This window comes from Thermobia domestica, chromosome 3 (assembly GCF_964235325.1).
Source record: "Thermobia domestica chromosome 3, izTheDome1.hap1.1, whole genome shotgun sequence".
NCBI lineage: Eukaryota > Metazoa > Arthropoda > Insecta > Zygentoma > Lepismatidae > Thermobia > Thermobia domestica.
In genome coordinates, this window is record NC_137456.1 from 194675688 (window position 1) to 194691648 (window position 15961).

The 15961-nt window shown below is 39.3% G+C and overlaps 1 long non-coding RNA gene across 1 annotated transcript in view; it reads left to right on the top strand.

Annotated features, from left to right (window-relative positions):
• LOC145680913 (uncharacterized) overlaps nt 1–14232 on the top strand; it is an 83120-nt gene extending 68888 nt beyond the window's left edge. Inside the window, exon 3 of the long non-coding RNA XR_014130698.1 lies at nt 14010–14232. This is a non-coding gene — a long non-coding RNA (uncharacterized LOC145680913). The remainder of the gene's footprint in view (nt 1–14009) is intronic.
• Nucleotides 14233–15961: the final 1729 nt, after the last annotated feature.

A 15961-nucleotide genomic window follows, 5' to 3' on the forward strand; every position in this document is an offset into this window, starting at 1 on the left:
CTGTGAACGAAGTTATTCAGAAACTCCGCGATTCATAAGCTGAACTGCAAAGAATCTTAACTTTTTAAAATTATTAGTTGTTTCGTGGTTCAGCAGTGTTTATCATTTTCAGTAAAACTGTCGTGTTCATTCCACAGTCAAAAGATATTATTAGTTGTTTAGTGTTACAATTTTTAGTAAGCTGCCCTGTTCATTCCATAGTAAAAGCTATTCGCTATTATTTTTTTAGTGTTTCAGCTACTATACAGAGTGTCTCAAAGTCCCGTGACATACGGTAACTCTCTTATTATCAGAGTTACAACAAAATATAGGCGGGAAAACGGTCTCCAAATATGATGTTTTCAATCTAAAGTGAAAGAATTTTTCAAATCGGACAAGCCGTTTGGGGTGTACACTCTATATGCGCCCAATGTTACATGAAAATGCAACGTTACCATTTACCCGGACCCACAACATAAATGAATGAAGTTACTGTCTATTAAAAACATTATATTTGTAGGCTGTTTCCTCTCTTACATTTTGTTGTAACTCTGATAACAACAGAGTTATCCATGTCAGGGGACTTTTTAGACACCCCGTGTGGCAATGCAATAATAATTATAAACTATTCTCTTGAAAGTTTGTTTCTGGAAATTCTGTGCTTGCTGTGTCATCAAATTTTCAACGACCAATGATAAATTATAGCTTGCAAAAACTATCAAGTAACAACGAATTTACAACTGCACAACGCGATGGCTCATCGCAGATGTTCATTGTACGCAGTGGCGCAACCAGGATTTTATTTCGGGAGGGGCCAAGAATATCCAGTACAGTAGTCTGCAAACGACGTGCTGCACCATTTGATGTGGACAAAATTGAAATTTTGAATTCTCCTCATTACAAGCAATTTAGTTATCCTTATTATTAACATGCTAAAAAACCTTAAAATGAAAATTCCAATTCACAAATTCCCTATTATTAACGGTTACAAGTTTTAAAATTTGCGCTATAATAAATATTTTGAACATCTTTATTTTTGCATAAAATGACGCACTCTTTACTAACATTTATTACTCTAAGAAATTAATGTAGGGGTTTTCACTGGGTATTTCTCCTTTCGTACAGTGCTTTGACTTAATTCAATATTCATTTATGCTTTGATCTATTTTGAAATTTCACCAAAATTTGTCTGCAACGCTGCTGTATAAGATAGATCAGGTTTGCTTCGGAGAGGGCATGGGCCCCCGAGTTCATAGCTCGTTGCGCCACTGATTGTACGTTATTTTAGAAATTGGTGTTATAGTCAGAGCTCCCTCCATAGTAACCGCGGCCTAGGCCCTAATACACCCAGTCCGCCTATGACGGGAGTGCAAGCAAACTTTCATGGAGAACGACTTAAGCGATAGCGATTGTTCCAAAACAATCAACAAGCAAACAAAACTAATATTATCATTCAAATTTCCTATTTGTTATTAATAACTACAGATATATTTCCTTCATTTGCATAAACACTTCAACTTACTAAGGGGACACAATCCTCTTTTGCATGATTGATCTCCACTCTTGCTTTGATCTCAAGCTTTTTACACGTGGAACCGTATTTACCGGGCCCTTTGAACGCGGGGTCTTTCTGACTTGTGCCTTTTTGACGCAGGGCCCTTTTGACTCGCACCCAGTTGACGCCTGGCCGTTTTGACCCGTGCCCTATTGTAATGGTGCTCCTTTTGATCAGGGCCCATTTGACGAAGTTTCTTGTTGACTCTGGCCCTTTTGTCGCAGAACCCTTTGGATCCGGACCCTTTTGACGCAGCGTCCTTATAACTCGGCTCTTTTTGTTGCAGATCCTTTTTGACCCGGGCCCTTTTAACGCAGAGCCATTTTGTCGCGGAGCCCTTTTTACCTAGGCCCTTTCGACGCGGGGCTGTTTTGACTCGGGCATTTTGTAGCGGGCCCCCTTTTGACTCGGATCCGTTTGACGCAGGGCCCTTTTGACTCGGATCCTTTTGTCGTGGTACTCTTTTGACCCAGGCCCTTTTCATGAGGAGCGTTTTGATTCGGCCCCTTTTGACTCGGGTCCTTTTGTTGCGTAGACCTTTTGACCCAGGCCCTTTTGATAGGGGGCCATTTGACTCGGGTCCTTTTGTAGCGAGGCTTTTTTTCACTCGGCCCGTTCGACGCAGAGCCCTTGCGACTCGAGCCCCTTTGTACTGGGAACCTTTGACTCGGGCCCTATTGATGAGGGGTATTTTGATTCGGGCCCGTTTGACGAGGGGCATTCTGACTCGGGTCATTTTGTAGTGGGACCCTTTTGACACGGGCTCTTTAAATGAAGGGCGTTTTGATTCGGGTCTTTTTGACTCAAACTCTTTTATTGCGGAGAGGTTTTGAACCGGGCAATTTTGACTAGGGCCATTTTGACTCGGGCCCTCTTGTAGCGCGGCCCCTTTTGACACGGGTTCATTTCAGGCAGGTCTCTTTTGACTCGGGCTCTTTTGTCGTGGGACCCTTTTGACGCGGAGCTTTTGATTCTTGCCCTTTTGACTCCTACCCTTTTCTTGCGGAGAAGTTTGACCAAAGCCCTTTTTTCGCGGGTCCCTTTTGACTCGTGCCCTTTGTAGAGGGGCCACTTTTGACTTCTGCTCTATTCTTGTGGAGATCTTTTGACCCGGACCCATTTGACGTGGGAAAGTTTTGACTCGGGCTCTTTTGTAGCGGGACTCTTTTGATCCTGGCCATTTTCATGAGGGGCGTTTCGTTTCGGCCCTTTTTGACTCGGGTCCTTTTGTTGCGGAGACCTTTTGAACCGGGCCCGTTTGACGCAGGTCGCTTGGGACTCAAGCCCTTTTGTCGTGGGACCCTTTTGACTCGGGTCCTTTTAATGAAAGGCGTTTTGACTCGTGCCCATTTTTGCGGAGACCTTTTGAACCGGGCCCTTTTGACGCCGAGCCGTTTGACTCTGGCCATTTTGCAGCGATGCCCCTTTTTGACCCGGGGCCTTTTGACTCGGGTTATTTTGTCGTGGGTCTCTTTTGACCCGGGCTCTTTTTATGAGGGCCGTTTTGTTCGGCCCCTTTTGACTCGGGCCCTTTTGTTGCGGAGGCCTTTTAGCCCGGGCCGTTTGACTCGGGTTCTTTTGTAGCAGGGCTCTTTTTCAGCCGGGCTCGTTTGAAGCAAGTCCCTTTTTAATCGGGCCCTTTTGTCATGGACCCTTTTGATGAGGGTCGTTTTGATTCGGGCAATTTTGACTCCTGCCCTTTTGTTGCGGAAACCTTTTGACTCGAGCACTTTTGTTGCGGGGTCATTGTCGTCTGGCTCTTTTGTAACATGGTACATTTTGACTCGGGCCCTTTTGACTTGGGCCCTTTTGTTGCGGAGACGTTCCGACCTGGGTCCTTTTCACATGGGCCATTTAGACTCGGGCCCCTTTGTAGCGGGGCCTCTTTCAACCCGGGTCCGTTTGAAGCAGGGCCGTTTTGACTCGGGTCCTTTTGTTGCGGGCCATATTGACTCTGGCCTTTCGGTCTTTTCCCTTTTGTCAGGCCCTTTTGACATGGAACCGTATATATAACGCAGCAGCTGAGATACCTGGGGCAGGGGGCCTGGGGGAGTATGAGTAAATCGAAGGTAGATCGATCCAGGGCGCAGTAAAATTAATCACATCACTGTTCATATCAATTTATTTTTTCTTTCGACATATCTGGAGATCAGTGTTCTGACTAATAGCCTACAGCGGCGAAAGACGATATACGTTATCGTCTGCGGGCGTTAGTGATTATGATGTTGCTTAGTTACTGTATTATATTATTCTATACACGGAATAAATACTTATGTGTTTTATATAATAATAAGAACCTGATCTACATTTATTACGGCCCTTGCTTTACGACAACGAAACATATTCATGTTCAGCGTAATCAGTTTCCATTTTAAAATAATTACAGTGAGGCGAATGAAATAATTCAAGCCCGAACATGTCGTAGTAAATTCCTGAAGAGTGAAAAGCGCTAGTAGCAGTTGTTAGCAGTTTTTAACTTAACATATAAGACAATAATTTGAAAAACTGAGAATACAAATATTTTCAGAGATGACAGTGCACTGATGCTTTAAATCTATGCCCTTACTCCCTATACCTACGTTATTTCCCTAGTCAAAATAAAAACTCTTCAAAATTAATCAAAATTTCTTATGCAACCATCCCTTCCTTAGAGTACTGCGGTGTCACACACCCGTCACGGCAATGTAAAGGCACTTTTGGCGACGAGGATACAATACAGACAGGCCTAAAAATATGTCGAACACGAGGTTCCATCATCGTACTGTAAGTGCATAACAAGTAAAATGTTCGGGGGCAAAATCAACCTATAAGGGTTAACGTAATAATAATAATAAGAAGAAGAAGAAGAAAAGAAGAAGAAGGATACTACTACGAAAAAAAATAATAAAACTAGTAAGAATAACAATAATATGAATGAAAATGATACTAATACGTATGCGCAAAGAGACGTCGTTCCTCAATCACTACAATCCTGTGAGAAAGGGATAGGAAGGTACCTATTAACCCCTACTTCTAGGCAACATCTCAACATGTGCCCAATTAGAGTAAGGAAAGCCCGTCAACGTCATTGCCTGGGGAATGGAACCGATGGCCATCAGAACATAGTACAACGATAACGTTGTATTTTGCATTCACACAGGGGACGGGGAATGTGATTTTCATTGTTCTACTGAGAACATTTGACTGTACCTGTGTGTTGTTTATTCATGCAGTGTGAATAGTATGGTAATATTTTTTCTTGTTGAGTAGTAGTGTTCAACGTAAAATTATCATTGATGTTACATTGCCTAGCTGTTAGTGAGAGTGTTAGTGACTTAAAGGGAAGTGGCAGTGTGGATATTGTAGGTAGGGCTGTAGTTGTGTGTTGAACGGTTCAAAAGCGTAGAAAGAACGGGTTATCAACTTTGGTGATAAGTTTTCCGTACAAGGAAACGAACACTATCGCATTAATATTATTAGTTTGGGTAGCGTTTGAATAGAGCAATGGCGGTGTTTGATCATTGTGTAGATATTTTGCTGGTGTTGTGCGAATGTAGAAGAAACTATCGTAACGCGGCCCGAATGTATGCAATGCGCTATCCCCAAAGCCAACAAACATCTCACATGGCCGCGGCAACATGGTAGTCTTGTCCGGGGACGAGGTATGGGTCGTTACCGCTCTGCAACCAATGAAGAACGTGTAACAGGAATATTGGCAGCAGTGCATGTAGACCCACATGTTACCACGAGACACCTCGCTCAGGCCAGTGCAATTAGCCAAAGATCTGTAGTGCGTATTTTGAACGAGTACACGTTTCATCCGTATCATATCATCTTACATCAGGAACTATCTGGCAATGATTTTCATGCCAGATTGCAATTTTGTCTATGGTTGGAAGGTATGGAAAACAGACAGCGGAACTTCATATCCACCATCATGTTTAGTGATGAAGCTACATTTACAAACACAGGACACGTAAACCGACATAATATGCATTATTGGGCTAGGGAAAGTCCACTATGGCAGAGAGAGACAAGTTGCTCATCAGCATCTGTGGTCTCTTAATGTATGGCGTGGCATCCTTGGTAACCATATCATTCGGCCATATATTTTTGATGGACGTCTTACTGGTGATACATATGCCGTATTTATCAGTGATGTACTATACCCGGAGTTGTTAGAGAATATTCTTTCGCTGAACGTATAAGAATGTGGTATCAACATGATGGTGCTCCAGCACACAACGCACGCCAGGTCAGAGCCTTATTGGACTACCGTATGGCGAATAAATGGATTGGGCGTCGAGGTCCTATTCACTGGCCTCCACGATCTCCTGACGTAACCCCACTTGATTTTTTCCTCTGGGGTTATGTTAAGGATCGGGTAATGTCCAACGTACCAACAACTACTGATGATATGAAGGCGCGTATCCAAGGTGTGTGTGCATCTATCACTTCAGAGATGCTACATGATGTACGAACATCCCTATGCCGCCGCTTACGGAAGTGTGTGGAGCAGGATGGAGGACATATCGAGCATCATTTGAAACATGGTAAGTGTTGAAATTATTTGCTTTACAGTGATAGAAATTACAACTTTTAACATCGCACATACCCGTAGAAGTACTAAACGTTATTCTACTACTTTACAGGATATTAGGTTGTGGTAATGCTGTTGTAACAGGCTTCCCTGAAATCAAAACAACTTTTGTAGTAAGCTGTTTGCTATTTCACGATCTATCAAAGAGGTATCACTCGCCCTATGTTGCGATTTGAAAATTCCATGTACACCCCTCCATACAAAAGCTGAACGAGGGAACAGACTTTCTGTATTGTACATTGACTCTTAACACTTTTCTTATTTGATGCGTAGTTCGCTTGATATTGGCGTGTAATACTCACTTTGAACACTGCACTTTCTATCTGAATGTGGAACCATTTTTGGCGGCCATTTTGAAACAGGCTTGCCCAAAATGAAAACAAGTTTTGTACGAAGCTGTTTGGCTTTCCACGATCTATCAAACAAGGTATCACTCAAACTATATTCCCATTAGAAATTTGAAATTGGTCGCGGGGCCCCATGATTAGGGCCCTGGGGACACCACGATAACATCATTCCACATTGCCTATGATGTTTTCGTTTTTCATTTTTTGTTTAATCGTTTCCTACTCATACGTTTCCGATTTAAAAGAACTGGAAATTTTACCTGATACAGGATCAATTTTGGGGTCTATCTTGAAAACGGTGCCCCATATCAAAAATTGTTTCCTACAAAAATTGTTCAATTTTTCAAGCTCTTTCGAACGAGGTATCACTCCACCTATGTTCTCATTTTAAAATTTCACGTGTACTCCCCTCCCCCCAAAATGAGGGGCGGGGAAACCTAATGTTTGACTCATTTCTTAGGTCCCTCTGTATTGTACATTGTCTCTTAATATTTTTTATATGATGTATAGTTCGCGAGATATTGGCTTGTAACACTTATTTTGACTCACCCTGTGCAAAATAAGTGTTACAACTCTATGGAGGTGAATCCTGCTACTGAGACAAGAAAAAAAGTTCTCTTGAACTTTCGGCTATTGGACATAGTTTCGGATCTACAAGGTGCCGAAAGCGTGGGAAAATGACTTTCGGACGCCAATAGTTCGGAAACTATCCAACGTAAAGAGGGCGGGAAAAAAATTTACTGAAGAAGTCATATCTGAAGTATTGAATTCTTCATGTTTCACAATCCTACCATGTACGCGCAAGGGATTCCCCAAAGGTATGTAAAAAGTCCCGCATAATATGTCAAATGAAAATTGGTCTAAATGGTTATGAATTGATAGGGTTTCTACCAAGTAACAATAATTCGTGTGTATTAAGACGGTATCTGGAACAAACACAAAATGGTGGACACCTTTATGCCCGTTGTGTGTGGTTGCATAATCGCCAGGTATGGATGCTGGCCAACAGTGACGTTCTGAGTATTAAGTGTAGCTAATTTGTATTCGAATGCTCTAGAAAGACATCTGAAGTGTTAGTAGAGCACAAAAGATGAAGCAGGGTGATTCACATGTGTGGAAACACGTAACGAAAAATGCCCAGAAATGCACTCATACTAAGTAAACGTGAGTTCAAAGTGCCGGAAACGTACGGAATAGCATCAAGAACATGAAATCCATTGCCGATTCACTAATAATATTCCCTCAATCCGATGCAATATGATGTGCACGGTTGCATAAAAATAAGGATGCAACAACTGAGGCCAAGTTGAAATTGTGCAAGGGGACTCACAAAGCAACTGGGTAAACTAAATGAATGCCACTAGTGGGATCGTATGATCGATATTGAAATGTGGCCAATGTGCGTGTTGATATCAACATGTATCTAATGGACAAATGTCAACATGTCCCATTACTGCTGGGACACCGTCCCAAGAGCGAAATTGAAAATACACGTATTGAAAATACACGTATTATTTCTCACTTGTTGGTTTTGAAAACAAGGCGAGACCATATAACGCAAACTCAAGAGAGACATGGCTAATAATTGGCATTATAAGTAGTGCTATCAAACGGGTCGGGTTGTCGAGTCGGGTCAGTCGGGTCAGCTCGGGTCGGGTCAGACTACTCGGGTCGGGTCGTCGGGTCAGGTCAGTCGGGTCAGGTTGTCGGGACGGGTTATTCGGATCGAGTCAATCGGGTCAGCTCGTTTCGGGTTGTCGGGTCGGGTTATTGGGTCGGATCAGCTGGAATCGGGTTGTCGGGTCAGACTACTCTGATCGGGTCAGTCGGGTCAGCTCGGGTCGGGTTGTCGGGTCGGGTCAATCGGGTCAGCTCGGGTCGGGTCACTCGGGTTGGGTTATCGGGTCGGGTCAGTGGGGTCAGTCGGGTCAGTTCACTTTGGTCAACTGAGTTTAGGTTGAAAAACTCGGTTGAAGTCGAAAACTGCTGTTTTTCACTAGCTGCCTCATTAAAAATATCAATTTTCAATTGATCTTATAGAAACCATAAATCTATTTTGAACACTTGCAGCTAGTGCTTTTATGATAAATTCTTATTTTTGTAATTGTGTGTACTTTAATTTTTAAATGTGGAAGATTAATTTTACCAATCGACTGTAATATTAATATCTACGCCAATATGGAATCTGGATTTAGAACAAAACTAGAAGTTGTTTAAGTAAGGCCAAAACAAAGATTGGATATGGACAACCAAGCCCAAGCAGGGATGCGGTGGCTCAGTGGTAGAGAATTCATCTATGGTGCATGGTGTCCATGGTTCGATCCCAGCTTGTGCTAAGTAGGCTTTGTGGTGGAGAAACGCCGTGTAGTGGGTTTTCTCGGGGTTCTCCTGTTTCCTCCCACATTCTTCATTCCACCATTTTATTCATTTCTCATGGTCACCATAATCCTTAGCCTCGGTGCAGAATCGAGGGACCTTAAACTGAATGTTTCATTTTATTTCACCAAGCTCAAGGACATCGATACAAGAACAAGATAAAGATTGGATATGCAAGACGAATTGCATAGTAATCTTGCTCTTGGCATTGTTTTGGTTATCACCAAGTAGCAATGATCGTATTTTCTTGCTTTCCGTATAGTATAGACCATAATCAAAATCACACTTGGTCTTCATTTGTACCGATGAGGCGAACATTCTTGGCTCTTGTATAGCATGAAAGACCACCAAGACTACTAAATGCAGGACAAAGACTTGACTGCAAGACAAAGAATAAGACGCAGTATTGATGACCAAGACCCAGGGAGCGAATTGTTTGAATTTCATTTGTTGGGCTGAAAGTGATGAAATAAAATTACTACTTTATAATTAAATATCATACTGTATTTTTAAACTTTAAATTACAAAATTAATATTATGTATTTTCTTACGTGCAACTATATATACTGTAAAATAGGTTTTAATTACCGAGAAAGAAAAATCAAAGTGGCACGGGTCCCGGAATCATAAGAACCTATTTTAGAATGAAAGTTGAAGGGTTGGAAAAAAAACACAGGTGTTCTCCTGTTTCCTCAACCCTTATCATTGTTTAAACGATTTCCTTTTGTCTCCGCCAAGAGACTCTTGCTACTGCCTTCCGAGAAGACCCCCTGCCGTCCGAGCAGGTGAGAACACTGACGTTGAAGAAAATTTTCTTCACATAGAACTAAAGCAAGAAAAAAATAAATTTCTCCCACGTCGGACATTGGTATCAGTTATAAAAAGAAATAACCAAACCTCAAAAGTGCCAAATATTCATTAAGATGCATATACAAATCCCCCGCTTGATCTAGCTTGTGGTTAACGTGTAAGACTTCGGTACACGTGGTCCGGGTTTAATTCCCAATGGGAGTGCATTTTGGCGTTCACCCAGTGTCGTGACCATAGTGCTCTCAAACGGATCGGGTCGGGTTGTCGGGTCAGGCGAGTCAGCTCGGGTCGGGTGAGTCGGGTCAGACTACTCGGGTCGGGTCAATCGGGTCAGCTCGGGTCGGGTTGTCGGGTCAGAACAAACAGGTCGGATCACGATTCGGGTCAGTCGGGTCGGGTCATCGGGTCTAGTCAGTCAATTCGTGTTACGGGTCGGGTCGGGTCGGTCTTCAACCCGACCCGACCCGTTGAGAGCGCTAATTGTACATGTAATAGCTACTCAACTAACTAACTCTATGGCCTATGGAACCCGGAGGTTCAATGCCGCGTTCACAAAAGCTCTCCACTGACTTCTATCCTTAGCTAATTGGATCCAGTTCCTACTTTGTATTCCTATCTCTGCGAGATCCATCTTAACATTGTCCTCCCATCTGCGCCTAGGTCTTTCTAATGGTCGTTTTCCGATTGGTCTTCCAGTCAAGACTTTGAAAGCGTTTCTACTTTCTTCCATTCTAGCTACATGACCCGCCCACATAAGCCTCCTAGACTTGACGACCCAACAATGTTGAGTAAACCATATAGATTATGTAGTTCCTCGTTATAGCTACTCAACAGATGTAATAATATTGCTCAAATTTAAATCCAGTGCTCGCAATCTGTTCAAGAATAAATATAAACCTTTTTTCCAGGTGTGAATATAAGTACATTTAATTCATTTTTCTTCCTATTTCGCCAAGTTGTCGCATCAGAGAAGTGGATATTATCTATAATTCAACCAAAGGAAAGCAATTCAACCTATGACACAACCCCCGTATCGATTTCGGTCATAAGAGACTGTAGTTTTGCGAACTAACCTATAACTCGATTTCAAGAACGCCAAACTGTGAAATCTCAGGAACCCAACGTGGTTCGTTGCGAATTTCTCAACAATTTCGAGAATCGCAGCAGTGGCGAAGCGTAATCCCACGAGTAGGGTAGGTCCAACAAACTATTAGCACAAATAGCATTTAATGTATAATAAAATGTTTAAAATTATAGTGATACTTCTATTTTCCGTATTGATTTAGACAAAACAAACCTACCAAATCTATTTATTTGAAAGAACATTTTAGCTATATTTCTAACATTGTTTAGAGTTAAATTTATGTGCGTGTATACATAGTAGTTTTTTGTTGTTTAACAAAAAAGAATGATTATATAAGCAAAAGTAGACGGAAAGTAGATGATGATGATGATGATGATTATTATTATTATTATTATTATTATTATTATTATTATTATTATTATTATTCAACAAATATTTATATGAGAAAACACGCAATATGTATTAATGGAATATTCCCATTTAGCTCCCCTGACATTTTAATTAAAGTATTTTGTGATAAATATATACCAAAGAAAACGAAAACATACTTTGTATTTCTCTATTTTCGTAAATTAACACTATTTCACTTCTTCTGACACAACTTTAGTCAGCGCCCGTGTGCTAGGTGCGACAGTGAAGTGGAGATCGGTAACGCTCGGGTTGTAATCGGCTTTTCTCGGAGAAGGGAACAGGGTCCAGCCAGTTAGTCCTCATACTATGTTGTCTAAGCTCTAAGCACAGGTGTTATGTCGTAAGCGAATTTAATGCTCGTTTGCTTTGTACAGTTAATAGCTTTAACTAGAGATGCAAAAAGGCGGCTTTTTTGAATCGATGGTTTTTTGCACATAAAAAGCTAGCTTTTTTTTAGGAAAAAAACCGATAATTTTGGAAATTTTGCCATGTTTCATTTTCATGATTTTTCTGTTTAAATAGCTTTCTTATAGTATACTCTAAAGTTAAATAAGATTCCATGACCTAAATGCCATATTTCGCTCTGGAATTCACCATCATGATGGATGGAGCGCATGAATTAAGAATTAAAGTAAACATAAAGTACGTAGTATTTGAGGGTAATTTTAGAAGCTATTTAACTTTATTTTAACTTCAGAATTATCGACATTTTTTTCTTCTCTAGATCATTTCTTTTTAGTCATCCGTGTTTCACTTCTTAGAGCTTAATACTCTAGCTTCTATCACATAATTAAACTAATGTTTTTCAATATATCCATCAGAGCGTATGTTTTTCAATATACCTGTCAGAGCATACTTCCACACTTCCGTTATACTGTAGCTGTACAATGATTTAACAATAATTTTCCGGACGCAACCTTGAATACCATTTGATAGAAATAATCAGTATCGGATTTAGAAAAATATTTGGAAGGGGTTTTTCTGAATGATTTTTTTTTTTTTAACTCCTAACTTTTATTTAGGAGGAGTTTAAGTTTATGAGTACAGGCATAACAAACATTTTGTTTCGTTAATATATTCAGCTATAATCTTCCAGAAACAACCTTGAAGACCAATCAATGGCCGATTTAGAAAAGTATTTTGGGAGGGGCTTTTGTTATTAATGCTTAGTTTTTCTAAAAATTTCTAATTTTTTATTTGAGGACAGCTTGAAGTTTATGAGTAAAGGCTAAACTAATATTTAGTTTGTTTTAGAAATTCCGTAATTTCGGGGTAGAGGCTTCAATCCGAAAGACATCTCCACCCTAATCCTCTTCACAAATCCATCATTGCTGGTAATTAGTAATAACAAAGATTTAAAAACGATTAGAAACAAGACAGCCAGAACTCACAGATGGAATTAAGAGAAACTTTTGTCAAAATGCGGGGTTGAATACCGGACTTCACGATAGAAGTGCGAAAGCTAACCACTCGTTCACGTTTCTTGTGCAGTTGTGCTTAACTTACATGTATTCTCTCTCTCTCTCTTCTCTATGGCCACAAAAGTTCTCCATTGACTTCTGTCCTTATCCAATTCAATCCAGTTTCTACTCTGTTTCCTATTTCTGCTAGATCCATCTTAATATTGTCATCCCATCTGGGCCTAGGTTTTCCTAATGGACGTTTACCGATTGCATTTCCAGTTAAAACTTTGAAAGCGTTCTTACTTTCTTCCATTCTGGCTACATGACCTGCCCACCTGAGCCTCCTAGACTTGGTGACTCTAACGATGTTTGGTAAACCGTATAAATTATGTAGTTCCTTCTTATGAAGTTTCCGCCATTCCCCATTCCCGTTCCGTTTGGGTACAAATATTCGTCTCAGAATTTTATTCTCAAATAATTTCAGTCTGCGTTCTTCCCTCAGCGTAAGCGACCATGTTTCACAACCATAAAGCATAACAGGCATGATTATCATCTTATATATTTTAAGCTTTAAATTCCTTGACAGAATTAACGACGACAAAATATTTTGAACTGAATAATAACAAGAATTTCCTGATTTCAGTCGACATTTAATTTCTTTGTGGGTATGATTTTGGTCTGTAATACTGATTCAAGATATTTGAAAGTATCCATTGTGTCGAAAGTATTAATTAATATTTTAACGCATTCATAATTTGCCGTATTACGATCCTTGTGAACTTCCTTGTATTTAGATTTCTCTGCATTTACTCATGTTCCTGCAAGCGTTTAATAAGGCTTCTGCATTTGTTTCGATTGTCCTCATATCAGATTTACATCATCAGCATACACCATAACCTGGTGAATACCATTCAACTCTAAACCCTGGTTCCTATCTTTGATTTTTCTTATAGCGTACTCCGGAACAAAGCTGAATAATTACGGCGATAACACATATCCTTGTTTCAGGCCAATCTCGACGTGGAAGCTCGCATTTTTCTACTCGGACTTTACTCTATAATTCATTTAAACACTTAATAAATCTAGCTTTTTCGGTATTCCAAAATCTGAAAGAATGTTGTACAAGGTTTCCCTCCTAACCAAGTTGTAAGCCTTTCTAAAATCAATAAACATTTGATGTACTGGATCATATATTCCAATTTGGTTGATTTCGACTAAATCCACACGGATAATCTCCAATAATTTCATCTGCGTATGGGGTCAATCTTGCTAATAAAATGTTAAGGGAAATGCCTCGATAATTATTACAATCAATTTTGACGTCTTTCTTGTGAATTGGAACAGTGATTGATTCTTCCACTCTTTTGAAATGTATTCCATAGTGTTTCTTTTTTGTAAAAACAAAAAAAGAAAAAAAAGAAAAGTTTTGTAACGATATGTTGAATTTTCTTTTTAACTTTTTCAGGACTGGGTAAACCGTGATGGTGGTTATATATTCTACAGCCTAGGAAACCATACGCTCAGGTGAACCGTCTATTACGTATATGATCCATAAACAGAAAATTTGATACTTTCCCGATTCTGAACAAACTTAAGGGACAATCAGTGCATTACAGAATTTGGAGCTTTACCAATTTTGCAGATCCGAAGCACCTGATAGGTGGTAACAGATTATTACGTATGTGATCAATGAATGAAAAATTTGTTCGAGCAGAACCACCCGAAACCAAGCTATTGATGTGCAGATTTCTCTCATTTTTTTTTTCTTCAAAAAGAGAGTGTGTGATATTTTGAAGTAAAAATACTACATACAATTTTGCTAGTTATTTGTGTATCATTTTTTAAAGTACTTATTGTATATAAGAGGTTACAATATTATTACATATATTGGTTAATCCTTTGGAATTCATAATATAAATATGTTAAGAATTTTAATTTTTTTTTAATTTATGGTTTATTTTCGAGGTTTCATATTATCTGCGTCAACCACTAATTAAATGATTTCTTTTTTTTTTGTAGAAAATCGAAATAAAGTCTGTTTTATCAGTTTAAAGCAAAATTTTCAAAAAAGCCCAAAATTTCCCAAGCAAAAAAGCGAAGCAGAAAAAATCGAGTTTTTTTTTTTAAAAAAAAAGCCGGTTTTTTTTCGAGCCCTTGCATCTCTAGTTTTAAAACAAATTTATAGTATTAATCTTGATACTTTAAGAGATCTAGTGAAGTGTGAACTTTTTAGATTATCAATATATTTTGAAAATGACTCGAAGAATAAAGTATGGAAGGCAGTGAGGGAGCCAAAAGATTGTCTGGGGGCCAGGCCCCCTTGCTCAAATACTTGCCCCCCTAGTGCCCCCAACACAGAATGATACAAATATGTCGACAAACGGTGAGTTGATAGTGGCCACAACTGAAACTACTACCGAAACATCTCTCGAAAACAGAGTTACCAACTGCAGAATGCCGTATGTTGGAATAGTCTGCGTTCCGAGTAAAAAGCTCCAGGCTCGTTTTTGTTTGTAATACAGCAAGATCTAATTCATCGAAATCTATATGGCCCATTCATTGACCTCACCATCTGTAAGTTCCTTTTAACCTCCATTCCTTATCTGGTTATCTTTGTTTTCGACAAAGAACCAGAAGAAAAGCAAAATCAGTCGGCATTCTAATTCGCTTCAATGTTGAAAGTCATACTAAAATAAGAGATGATTACTTACAAATAGCATACACTGCAGTAAAACATTACACTTGTGTTGAATGAAAGAAGTCTTCATACACTAGGTAATTAATTTCATTGATTATGGCGCCATAGAATAAGTCCATAGCATTCATTAAATAATTTGGTATTATTATTATTATTATCAAGTAATCGAGCCGTCGTGTTTAATATACAGTAAAAGAAGAACAGAAGTTTTTATTATTTCTGTCATTCTCTCTGTTGTTCGTATCCCAATTGTTCAACAAAATTAAGATGCTAAATACTACCAACACCTGCTATTTGCTACGGACAGTGGTTCTCCTTCTCGACTACCTTCTGGTCTTGTCTCTAGTATGTCTAGTTTCCTAACGCTCTTGGTCGTTGGAAACTCTGAAGTAGAACGATTCATTTAAATTATTGAGCCATTAAAATGCCAACTCCGTTGAATATAAATCCATTTATTTATTTTTTTTACGTTGTCCTGACAACGACATTCCAAAATCCTATTATTTAAAACATATAAAACATATGAATATCTTTTTATATCGATATTATAATAAATATATTTCTTTATCCTTTTCTTCCTCAAATTACATAACCAGCCTAGTACATATTTTAAAATATCTTACGCCCTAATAAAATAAGGATTTAGAAGTAGTAAAAATGATTTACAAGTAGTAAAAATATACAAATATATAACGTACTGTTGTATATTATGGCGCTCG